Raw genomic sequence first — 13,485 nt, 5'->3', positions numbered from 1 at the left:
CATCTGTTTCCATTTCTCTTTCACTTTCACATCCCAGTCATCTGCTACTTCTGACATTCCGCAGACATAAAGGGAGAGTATACTCTTTTCATCTCTAGCAGCCATTCACAAATTTAATACATTTTGCTTAGCATTTCAAAGTACTCTTTTACCAAAACAGTCATTCTCAAATTTACAACAATGCTCTCCTTCTCCTCTACCTCCTTGCTACTCCTGTCACCACTACTATTATCATTGGTGGAGGCGCAATGGCCCAGTGGTTAGGGCAGCGGACTCGCGGTCGTAGAATCGCAGTTTCGATTCCCAGACCGGGTATTGTGAGTGTTTATTGAGCGAAAACACCTAAAAGCTCCACGAGGCTCCGGCAGGGGATGGTGGTGATCCCTGCTGTACTCTTTCACCACAACTTTCTCTCACTCTTACTTCCTGTTTCTGTTGTACCTGTATTTCAAGGGGCCGGCCTTGCTTGTCACTCTCTGTGTCATGCTGAATATCCCCGAGAATTACGTTAAGACTGCACGTGTCTTTGGAGTGCTCAGCCACTTACATGTTAATTTCACGAGCAGGCTGTTCCATTGATTTGGATCAACCGGAACCCTCATCGTCGTAACCGACGGAGTGCTTCCATCCCACTATTATCATTTCAGAAAATCTATAAGCTCGCTATTGTTTTGTCTTGGGTTGGACAGCATGTTCCTAACCTAACCTATATTCAAAGTACATGCATGTAGCTGAATTAGAAGATTAGCTTCCTATCTGCCAGACTGACTCTCTACAGAACCAGATGTATTTTCACAGACTGTTCAGTCATACCACATGTTCATTCTTGCATTTTGAGAATAGCTGTTTCCCTAACTCACTTATCTTTTAAAGAACCATTTTATTAACTTCATATCGTACATATTCAGGTCCTTTTGTTTGAGCTTGCTCTTCCAACTTTATTCTCTACTTCCAGAATTAATTCTACTTGGATAATAAATTGCTTTGTAATACTCCACATAGACTTCTAGTCCCATATAACTGATTCAATGTATTATAACCACTGCTTTACCAAACAAAAGAGACAAAAGCATTGTGTGAAAATATTCTTAACCATTTCATTACAATTTTTTTTCTACTAAAATACAATCTGTATTCAAATATGAAATAGAAGCTTCTATTACATATTTGGATTTATTCTAATGTATGCATATCCGCACATAGTTTGCATGCTATATGCATATATATGAAGGCGGCGAGCTGGCAGAAACGTTAGCACGCCGGGCGAAATGCGTGGCCGTATTTTGTCTGTCGTTACGTTCTGAGTTCAAATTCCGCCGAGGTCGACTTTGCCTTTCATCCTTTCGGGGTCGATAAATTAAGTACCAGTTACGCACTGGCGGCGATGTACTCGACTTAATCCGTTTGTCTATCCTTGTTTGTCCCCTCTGTGTTTAGCCCCTTGTGGGCAATAAATATATATGCATATAAGTTGTGGACTGGCGATGTGAGTCATTTCCAATCCTGTCCGGGTATGTGATTTTGATAAACCAGAAAAATAGTGAAACATCGATGTCCATCATACCTGGATGGAATTAGAGGTGAGTTGTCTTGTCTGTCCATGACTTTCAGATGTTTTGACATCTGACACTTTAAGAGAGTGTTGTCCACCATGCCAAATCACAGCCTACCAGCAGGTACAACTGGCATGTACATTGAATATATGTGGCTGATAAAGAGAGAATACCAAACGAGTTCCCTATGGATACCGTATTTATTACAAGCCATGAGTTGTAATAAATACGGTATCCATAGGGAATGAGTTTGGTATTTTGTTTATTACACACAAATAAACGACCATATTTTATTAACCCAATAACTAAATTCTTCACGTTTAGCTGTAACTTATGAATGACAAAAGTAGTGCCGTTACCGTGACCTCGGGTCATCACCATGAATTGACCAATCAGAAGCAGCGCTGTCACCGTGACCTCGGGTCATCACCATGGATTGACCAATCAGAAGCAGCGCTCGCAGTATCTGACATATGTTAGATACCAAAAATATCTCAAAGTGTTCTCACTCACATGTGTGTAATAATTACCATTATATAACAACAAAAATGTCACTTTTGTACCATAGGATATTTATTGTTGAATGATTTCTTTGGTAATTTAAACTCATTCTTTATAAACGAAACATTTCATGTTATTGTGATGATATCTGTTTTATGCAGAATCAAATTAAAAAATATATCCTTCAATAATGATTACAGATTTTGGCTTATTACACTCTATATATCTTTGAATTAAATTTGAAAATAATCAAGAGTTTGTGGGAGGTTTTGGTAAAAATAGCTAATTTTCATTAATAAGCTGTTTGTAAAATGACTGAACCGAAGGTTGTTAAATAAAACAGGAGGATGTGTTGTAGAACCAAAAATGAACTTATGCAGGTTGATATAAAAAGTGTGAAGGTCTTTAGGTATATGTTCTTTGATTAGTATTTATGCAACATATATTTCAGAAAATATTCATTTGTGTTTCGACGTCTTTTATCCATCTTTCAACTCTTATTTTGCTTATAAAATAATCAGTGATTTTCTATATCAACTTTTAATATTAATTCCATTAACTTACATCTAAATCAATTTACATTTCTTTACTTTATTTAAATTACATAACTTTTGTTTTGGCCCTAGGTGAGTTTCAATGATCAAAGACATTCCAACCATGTCAATTTTCTTCTTTTAGTTTTTTTTTTTATATATACCATGGCACAGCATTGTGGTTAGGAAAATCACTATGCAACCACAAGATTTTGGGTTCAGTCCTACTGTGCAACATGTTGGGCAAGTGTAGCTCAACATGCTGCACAGGCTGACCAATGCCTTAACGGTGAATTTGGTAGACAGAAACTGTGTAGAAGCACATCATGCATGCATGTGCGTGTGTATGTGTGGGTGTGTGTGTGCACACGCGCACATGCATGTATGCATATCTGTGTGCGTCTTTCTGTTTGTCCCTCTTTCCCCATCACTTGATGGTTGATGTTGGTTTGTTCATGGTTTCATGACTTAGTGGTTCAGAAAAAGAGACAAATAGAATATGTACCACACTAAAAATTAGAACTAGGAGCAATTTGTTTGATTAAAACTCTTCCAGGCAGGACCCCAGCATGGCTGCAGTCCAATGACTGAAAGAAAGAATAGAGAATCCAGGACTACTTTGTCTGATATGTCCTCCCTTTTTTAAGATAACAGCATATTATATGAGGGAGATGACCGTGTCAGTTTGATTTACATGATAGTCGTTGACAATGCTGCACCTAAGGCAGTCAGAACTTCTAACATCTTATCTATCCTTAATTATTTCATTTGACATTTACGTTCAATTTATTTCTCAAGATCATTTTCAATGAATCGTGGTTTGTAAGATGATCTATTTTAATGATAATAGGAATTTTCTCTTCTTGCAGAATATCAATGAATCATGGAACAAATAGCATTCTTCAATTCTAATTGGACAGAAACCAGACTTCATGTTTGTGAGTGAGAGAGAGTTAATGAGACATTGTAAGCAGGCATGTGTGTGTGTGTGTGTGTGTGTGTGTGTGTGTGTGTACATGCACATGTGTGTGTGTGAGTCACAGAAAACATGACTATGGTCCAGTTTTAACTTTTTTAATTAAAGTGGGGCTTTTTATTGTTCCTTCTTTGTGCTTTATGTTTTAACTGGAACAATACATTTCTTTGGTCCATCAATGTTTCTAGACTTTCCCACTTGTGAGAATTGGCTGTGCTTTTAAAAGCATATATTTTAAAAAAACATATTCCCTTATACACAAAAGACAAAAATGTTATGACAAAACATACAACACTGCACTATAGGATTCAGACAAAATATTGAAAGCCAAATAAACTTAGCATAGAAGATAGAAAAACCACAAGTGGAAATTATACATCTAAGGAAAGACAACAGCAAATCACTAAATAACAAACATTTATTAATAATATTCTCATAGCTATTGATAATTTACAAATATCCCTTTCATAGGAAATAAGATGCATATAATGCAAAGAAAAAGTTTAACAGTTTCTACAATGTGAATCGTACTGCCAAGTAGGAAGCTAAATTTGTTAAACCTTCACAGACTGATTCAAGATCAAATTTCATTTCTCAACTTTGATACCTTCAATTATTAAGGAAATAGACTTAAATTGAAAGAGAGTTCAACTTGAACTAGTCTACCGATCAATTGAGATAAAAGAAAAACAAAACAAAAAGAAAAAAACAATTAAAATAGATAATAAACTTAAAAGCTTATTCTGAGTTGAAAGCAATATACACAGATACACGTAGCCATAAAAAAGCAGTTAATCTGAAACTCAATGGTTCTGAAAGGCCTGGAAAACAACTATAAAATGTTAATATGCAAAAGCGATAAGAGCAATTTATTCATTATTATGAACAAAGATGGAAACATGACAAAAATTAACAATCTATTAAAAGGTAGCAGAAAATCCATAAAGATTATGATAAGTAAAATTTTGCAATTAAAAATGAAGCTTAAATTAATTACTGCTGCTAACACTCAACAAGGAACTATTCCACTCTACCAAAGGGAAGGAGAATATATAAATAACTTACTTTTATGTCTATAGAACTGTAAAATCTATAAATGACACAGCTCTCTCTATCCCTTAATTTCCTAAATAAAATCAACAAGAAATTAGTTTGAAAAACATTTAAATAGCATTAAGTAGTATATACTGGTGAGGTGTGCTGCATTAGATGAGTTCTTAGCAGTATCTTAAGACAACTGAGTATGTTTAGTTATCTGGTTGAATATTTTTCTGTTATACAACTAATGTAATATACTAATTCAAATTTTATGATGTAGAAAGAAAATTTTAAAATTAGTAACTGAAATCAGCCACTATACTTAACCCTTTCATTACTGTATATATTTTGAGATGCTCTGTGTTTCTTTCAATTACTTTAAATATAACAAAGAATTTAGTAAAATAACTTAGTTATCATTCAGCTAGTGTTAGGAACGTAAATTTCGACTAAGATTTGGTGGAAGATTTTAATTCAAAACTTATGAAAACAGGACATTTGTACTCAGTGCCAGAGCCAGTTTCAGCCGGGTTGGTAACAAAATGGTTAAGGAACACTTAAGAAAACTACAGCACATTATTCCCTTAATTTTCCACCAAGAAGTTTCTGCATTCAGGACAATGGGTACCAATGGGTTGTTGTTTACTTAACCCATATTTATGGTATTCTGTATTGCAAACATAGATAATATCATAAGCCAGCATAGACAATAGGTTCATTATATAATACAGTTATACTATGGCCAAATACATATCCACAATTTGCAGTAAGCATGTGGATGATATCTTCATTGTGATCAGGCACACAAGTTTATTCAAATCTACCTCAAATCATACAAATTAATGTCTTAAAAAGGATGATACTGATATATACCATAAAAACTTATGTAATTTGTGCACCTATGTAATTTACGCAGGTGATTTTCAGGATAAAATTTGTTAAAAAATGCTTTTACTCATGTAAAATTTGCACCCCAAAGTTTTCAGAATGGCCGATATAGCCAGGTGAAAAGGCTTTCAATTTAGTTGTATTTAGTATAATTTCACATACTTATGATTAGATTTTATAAAATTTTCATCAAATAAAAATAATTCTTGTCTAACAGATATTGACATTGAAAGCTATTAAATTACAAAGTGTTTGTGTTGTCATTAATAAACTTTATTTTACATTTCTTGCCCACAAGAGATTATGTCTGATCTTTAGCATATGTCTTCTCAAATCATGATCACAGGAAAAGTTGTTGATAAGAATTGTCAACAAAAGCAATCCTGATAAATGTGCACAGGTGTTGCATATTAAGTTTAATTACCAATAAACATCAGCTTGGATGACACTTTACTCAACCAACAGAAGAAGGTGACCGATCAAACTGATTATGTAAACAGAATTCTTTTCCGCCTATTCTTGTCGGAACCTTTGATATAGAGTATCGAAATTTTAATCCCTTTCACACTTCTAAGATGTCAAGCAAACTTTAAAATTTGTCATTACCATTATTGTCAGTATGGGTAGAATTTAGGAATCGCCAGAAGGCATTTTAATGTTAACGATGCCAATGTTTGAAATTAGTGTAAACAGTACAACAAACTTAAAACTGTGCCTGGTAATAAACAGACAAAAATAAAAATATATATCAAGATTACCCATATCATTACATTTTTTTTTCAGTCAGGAATATCCATATCACTATGTATGTCAACGGTGCTCTATTGCGACAGGTAGAAACTCTAAACAATTTAAAATATGGCCCAGACCATGTTTACCAGCGTGAGCATCAGAGTTCAAAAAGTAGTTAACCATTTAATGTTTTTAGTAAATTTATACAGAAAAAGTAAGCATTATACTGTCCATCATAAATTAAAGTCAGCTTCATTATATTTAAGACATTATTTTGTTCTGTAAGATCCTATTCTGACATTAAATGGGTCAACTTCCAGTACGAATGTTTATGTCTTGTACGTCTTTTTTCAACAAAAAAATTTTCAGAAAAATTCAGGAAACAATCAGCTCACGTAATTTACTCACCCACTAAAGTTTATTTTTATTTTTGTAAAAATAAAGTGCATAAATTATATGGGTTTTTACAATATATTTACAGAAATAGTGGGAATATAAGTGACACTTGTTCGGAATAGATCTCTAAGAGGAATATTCTTTTACTTGTTTCAGTCATTTGACTGCGGCCATGCTGGAGCACCACCTTTAGTAGAGCAAATCGACCCCGGGACTTATTCTTTGTAAGCCCAATACTTATTCTATCGGTCTCTTTTGCCGAACCGCTAAGTGACGGGGACGTAAACACACCAGCATCGGTTGTCAAGCAATGCTAGGGGGACAAACACAGACATACACACACACACATATATATATATACATATATACGACAGGCTTCTTTCAGTTTCCGTCTACCAAATCCACTCACAAGGCATTGGTCGGCCCGGGGCTATAGCAGAAGACACCTGCCCAAGAGGCCACGCAGTGGGACTGAACCCAGAACCATGTGGTTGGTAGACAAGCCACTTACCACACAGCCACTCCTGTGCCTATATACTGTATACTCTATGTAGATATGATATAATATAGATGAAAATCTGAAAACAGCTATAGTAATATCAAAGAAATTAGTAGATAAAATATCCCACTTGAGATGTTTAAACTTTACAAAGAAACAAAGGAGATAATTCTGATAAGATCAGTTGACCGAAATTTTTTAACAATATAAACAAACAAGATCTGTTCCAGTCTTCATCTTTGAAGCAAAATAGTGAAAGAAACATATGTATTTCTGTCTTACTAGACTCATCAGTGAAACATATTCTGTTCAGCAAAACTGCACTGCTTTCACCCAATGGCTTAAAAGTCCAAATCCAATCTAATCTACATTGTCTGTAGTGTCCAGAATTTTCATTCAGCTGATCTTTTGGGAATCATTTTCCTCACTGGTTGGTTTTAGGTTCTAAACAAAACTAGAGGGAGTTTTTGTCTACTAATTATTTGAATATTGTCAGTTGCTCAAAGTCTTTCAACTCCCAACATTACAAATGTGAGATACTACCGCATTAGCATTATTAATATATTGCAGAAATACATATATTAAACTTTTTATTATCACTACAAACCACAAGCCTGCAAGCTACTGAATAATCTTCAGTCAGATGACTAACGTCAGATACTAATTCTAATGCAAACATGAACATTTTAAATTTATTCACTCTGGCAGCTATATTTCTTGCTAGATGGTCATGCATCTATAACAAGGAGCCAACAAAAGAACTTCTGTTCAGATATTGAAATTGCTGAAGATAGCAGCCAGTTTTTGTTTTAAACTACACCCTATCATCTTAAATGTGGAGGCGCAATGGCCCAGTGGTTAGAGCAGCGGACTCGCGATCATAGGATCGCGGTTTCGATTCCCAGACCGGGCGTTGTGAGTCTTTATTGAGTGAAAACACCTAAAGCTCCACGAGGCTCCGGCAGGGGGTGGTGGTGATCCCTGCTGTACTCTTGCACCACAACTTTCTCTCACTCTTACTTCCTGTTTCTGTTGTACCTGTATTTCAAAGGGCTGGCCTTGTCACTCTCTGTGTCATGCTGAATATCCCCGAGAACTACGTTAAGGGTGCACGTGTCTGTGGAGTGCTCAGCCACTTACACGTTAATTTCACGAGCAGGCTGTTCCGTTGATTCGGATCAACCGGAACCCTCGTCGTCGTAACCGACGGAGTGCTTCCATCCATCCTCTTAAAACAAAAGTACAAGGAACAACATATTGAATAGTGAAGTCCCAGACATAGAGAACAATAAGACTGTCTCAGATGAAACACCCCTGGTTAACTTCAGTCAGGGCTGATTATTGGGTTAAATAACCACTATAAGCAAGAAGCTATTGTGCAAATAAGAAGAGAATATTAGTAGTACCTCTTTAGGGCACAAACCAAGCTACATCTTATCAAGGTTAATTCTCTACTCCATCAATATGATTCCTTGATACTTTCTTTCATCTACTTTGTCCTTGTAGCAGGTGCTGACAATACTTATTTCTTTACTACCCACAAGGGGCTAAATACAGAGAGGACAAACAAGGACAGACAAACGGATTAAGTCGATTATATCAATTGTCCAAATTAACAAATGGCAGGCATAACAACAACTTGGGGTACCCAACCCACCTTATAAATTTTTTCAGAGACACACCTTCAAGGGTGCAGAGACAAGTTATGAAACCATTTAAGAATGAAACATTATATTTGTATTTATTTATTTTAGTTCAATGAATGAAAAGAATCCACTCCTCTCTTGGCAGCCAAAACTTGCTCATGATTATTGCACCACCGACTCATGTTCAATATGCAGAATAATCTTATTCTGCATTATGAAACAAAACTCTGAAATATTTTCATCATGCTATCCAAATTCAGGTTGATAATGTATAATATCAATTAGAATAATGTCATGAGCTGCTTTCTTTTTTTTTTTTTTTTTGTGCTGAAAAATTACTGAACAATCAAAATGGTATGGAATTATTTGCCTTCTGAAAAACAATCAGCATAATTGCAATCAACACACATACACTGAAAAAACACATCACTGCATAATTCCATTAAGAAAATATATCTTATTAAAGGTGGTGAATTGGCAGGATTCATCAACATCATCATCATCATCGTTTAACGTCCGCTTTCCATGCTAGCATGGGTTGGACGGTTCAACTGGGGTCTGGGAAGCCCAAAGGCTGCACCAGGCCCAGTCAGATCTGGCAGTGTTTCTACAGCTGGATGCCCTTCCTAACGCCAACCACTCCGTGAGTGTAGTGGGTGCTTTTTATGTGCCACGGACACAGGTGCCAGATGAGGTTGGCGAACGGCCACGCTCGGATGGTGTTTTTTTTATGTGCCACAGGCACAGGTGCCAGACGAGGCTGGCGAACGGCCACGCTCGGATGGTGTTTTTTATGTGCCACCGACACAGGTGCCAGACGAGGCTGGCGAACGGCCACGCTCGGATGGTGTTTTTTATGTGCCACCGACACAGGTGCCAGACGAGGCTGGCGAACAGCCACGCTCGGATGGTGTTTTTTATGTGCCACTGACACAGGTGCCAGATGAGGCTGGCGAACGGCCACGCTCGGATGGTGTTTTTTATGTGCCACCAACACAGGTGCCAGACGAGGCTGGCGAACAGCCACGCTCGGATGGTGTTTTTTATGTGCCAGATGAGGCTGGCGAACGGCCACGCTTGGATGGTGTTTTTTATGTGCCACCGACACAGGTGCCAGACGAGGCTGGCGAACGGCCACGCTCGGATGGTGTTTTTTATGTGCCACCGACACAGGTGCCAGACGAGGCTGGCGAACGGCCACGCTCGGATGGTGTTTTTTATGTGCCACCGGCACGGAGGCCAGGCAAGGCTGGCATGGCCACGATCGGATGGTGTTTGTTACGTGCCACCAGCTTGATTTGCTTTTCATTATAATGCACAAAATGCTGTGCAGCATTCCTGGTTGTTCAACCTTCTGAGTTCAAGTATTTGGCTTTGCCTTTTATCTTGCCTCAATTTTCTGACTCTGTGTCTATGTTTGAGACAATTATTAAGAGAAGGAAAGGAGAAGACTTTTCATGTATAGATGCACAGTCCACAAATTTCCAGGGAGATGATTTAAAAATGCATAACAGGGTTAAACAATAACAGAATTGTAGGAAATAATATAGACATCATATATAGGCGCAGGAGTGGCTGTGTGGTAAGTAGCTTGCTAACCAACCACATGGTTCCGGGTTCAGTCCCACTGCGTGGCATCTTGGGCAAGTGTCTTCTGCTATAGCCTCGGGCCGACCAATGCCTTGTGAGTGGATTTGGTAGACGGAAACTGAAAGAAGCCTGTCGTATATATGTATATATATATATATATATGTATGTGTGTGTATATGTTTGTGTGTCTGTGTTTGTCTCCCCACCATCGCTTGACAACCGATGCTGGTGTATTTACGTCCTCGTCACTTAGCGGTTCGGCAAAAAGAGACCGATAGAATAAGTACTGGGCTTACAAAGAATAAGTCCCGGGGTCGATTTGCTCGATTAAAGGTGGTGCTCCAGCATGGCCACAGTCAAATGACTGAAACAAGTAAAAGAGTAAAAGAGTAAAAGAGATATATATTTCATAAAATTAAAGTCACAACATTCAAAAAGTTAAAAGATAATAATGAAAATTAATTTCATTTGCCTGTAGGAGATGACAGATGAGCTTGATGTGGTAGAAGTGAGAGTAGGTTTAGAATTGGTAACTTATCATCATGAATCAGTGGAACTATAATACTCAAATAGTCCTTGCTTCTGATTTGTAGAAGTCAGAGGTAATTGAGGAGGGATATTAGCAATGTATATTGAGGCATGGTTTCTAAAGTTGGGTGCCATTCCAAATACCAACCACTTTACAGAATGTATTTGATGCTTCTTTCGTGACACCAGCACTAGTGAGATCACCAGGTAATTCACAGGGCAAGAAAAAGGTCCCCTCAGCTTAGTTGGGTTGCATAGAGGAGATGTATTTATGCGATTAATGCCAAGTGTTGAAAGGCTAAAGTATGACAGTGGGACAGATACAGGTGTTTTTCTATAGAAAAGAAACATGGCTAACCTTCGTGATATACAGGTGGTGGGTGGGTGGGAGTAGCAGAAAAGAAGACAATGATGGCAGTGTCAGAAAATACTCTCAAGATACGAGAAAGTGAGTTTAAGAGAGAATATGGACAAAGAATTGGTAAGGGTGGGTGGATAAGTTCATTAGAATGCAAGGAAAGAGAGATAGACGGTCAGAGATTGTGAATGAAACAAAGTTGACATTGTGGATGACAGTAAATGTTAGTACAATGGTGGTAAAGGAGAAAAAGTGAAAGAAATAGGAATGGCTCAGGAAGGAGATGATAAGTTAAAGTACACATTTGTGCTTCGTTGTACATGCATAGTGATGTTGCATATCCAAAAGAGCATACTAGCTTCATTCCTTTCTAGGCTTTGAATGCCCTCTGCATTTAGGACCCATGTCTCTTTACTATGTAGTATTCCTGTTCACACATATACATCATACAATTTGTCTCAGTCAGTGAGAGAAAAGAACCCTTTGTTACCAACAGAGGTAATATTTCTTTGAACTTTCTCCATCCTATTCTTATTCTAGCAAACACAATTTCAGAACATCCTCCTTCATTACTAATTGGGACACCTTAATAATATCTACTACCTCTAGGGAACATTGTGAGCATTTCAGAAAATGTATATTCCATGTGCTTTTAGAGTTCATTGCTCCTGAACATCTACTGCAAACAAAGTCTACTTTTTCAATTAATTTTCCTGTGAAACCACTGCACCATTTGTGTGTTCATAGCTTGCACTGGATGCACTACATAGAATTTCTATTTTTATCTTTCCGACATATCAACCAAGGTTATTTTTCTGAAGGCAGTAGAGTACTGTATTTTCTGCTTTCTAGAACTTTGGTCTTTGCTAAATTAGATTTAAAGCCCTAGCTTTCATGCATGGGATTTCTATTCTAATTCAACTACAGATAAAACTAGGAGAAGATCATCAGCATAAATGAGTTCATATTGACAATTATTTTCAGACTCTTCTGTCAATGATGAATAGGAGAGGATTGAGAACTGAGCTCTGATTTAATTCCTGCTAGTACACTAAACTAATTGCTGTACTGTTGCTGACTCCTACCTCACTGATAACATACATACTGAAATAATTTCACAAATCCAGACCATAACACTTCAACAATAACAGGATATGAAACCTCTGAACTGTAACTGACAACCACTGAACGAAGTAGGAAACAGCTTCTGGAGTACCATTAAAGCAATAAGCAATACACATAGAAAGACTTAGGTCATCAAAAACATTATAACCAGCAACCAATGAAACAAACTAAAACGCAGGTTTGGGAAAATATCAAGCAACAAGTAATTGAATAAATCTTTATATATAAAAGTCAAGTTGTGTGTCTGTCTCCTACGATTTAGATTCCTAACTACTCCCACATTTTGCGGTGCAGTTTAACCAAAACCGGGTATCTTATAGTCATGATTCATATCGAGCCCTTCTGGGTATTAGCGTGCGTCTACAATGAGTCTACGATTTTAAAAATAATTTACCATCGTTTTTTTCCATTTTAATGCATTTTTTCGCTATTAAATAAGGAAAGTAACTCTCTAAAAATGTCTACGATGAGTCAACGATTTAAAAAAAAATTTACCATCATTTTTTTTCCTTTTTAAATGCATTTTTTTGCTATTTTTTGGCTATAACTCTCTAAAAACGCTTATATAGTTATTTCCCTTACAAACCCGAGCAACGCTGGGCGATACTGCTAGTAGGATATAAAAGAAATGAATTAACACATCAACAAATACGCTGAAAGAAACTGAACAATAATTAAACTGCAATCCAATATACAGAAAAGGTTGAAACAGCAAGTTTAAAGAAAAACAAATGTGACCAATGAAATCACGGAAAAAGACAATATGTTTGCAAATGATAAGAGGAAAATCATCAGCAATGCCCTCAAAAAGCAACATACCAAAATAAGATAGGAACCATCCAATAAAAATGAGAGCTACAGAAAAAATACTCTCGGCCCCACTTGATACAAAAGAAATATCAGAACCCACATGATAAAATAATATTAGATGTTGCGTGGACAAATTAACTTTCAACATCAGATATGACTACAGAAAAAAAGCATACACTTATACATCCTCTATCTCAAGCAACTACCACCTACTGCCGCCAAAATTCACATGTCCTCTGAAGAAATTCACTTTTTCAAGTTCAAAGTTCAGAGAGGCCAACTTTACTCAACCCGAGAGCATTAAAAGTTACA

At 36.8% G+C, this 13,485-nt stretch overlaps 1 protein-coding gene across 6 annotated transcripts in view; it reads left to right on the top strand.

The window, feature by feature from the left end:
* The window catches only part of LOC115219538 (protocadherin gamma-B6-like), a 124,803-nt gene that overhangs the window by 71,899 nt on the left and 39,419 nt on the right, over positions 1 to 13,485 (top strand). The window contains exon 7 of one of the 6 annotated variants that reach the window (XR_005001982.1): positions 3,457 to 3,587. The exons of the other annotated variants lie outside the window; for them this stretch is intronic. The gene's annotated coding sequence lies outside the window, so the exon portion shown is untranslated. Of the gene's footprint in view, positions 1 to 3,456; positions 3,588 to 13,485 lie in introns of those variants that run through there. 6 annotated transcript variants of the gene reach the window in all.

Source organism: Octopus sinensis, linkage group LG14 (genome assembly GCF_006345805.1).
Source record: "Octopus sinensis linkage group LG14, ASM634580v1, whole genome shotgun sequence".
NCBI classification, from domain to species: Eukaryota; Metazoa; Mollusca; class Cephalopoda; order Octopoda; family Octopodidae; genus Octopus; species Octopus sinensis.
The sequence above is the reverse complement of the archived record's forward strand: the minus strand, read 5'-3'. Positions and strand labels throughout refer to the sequence as shown.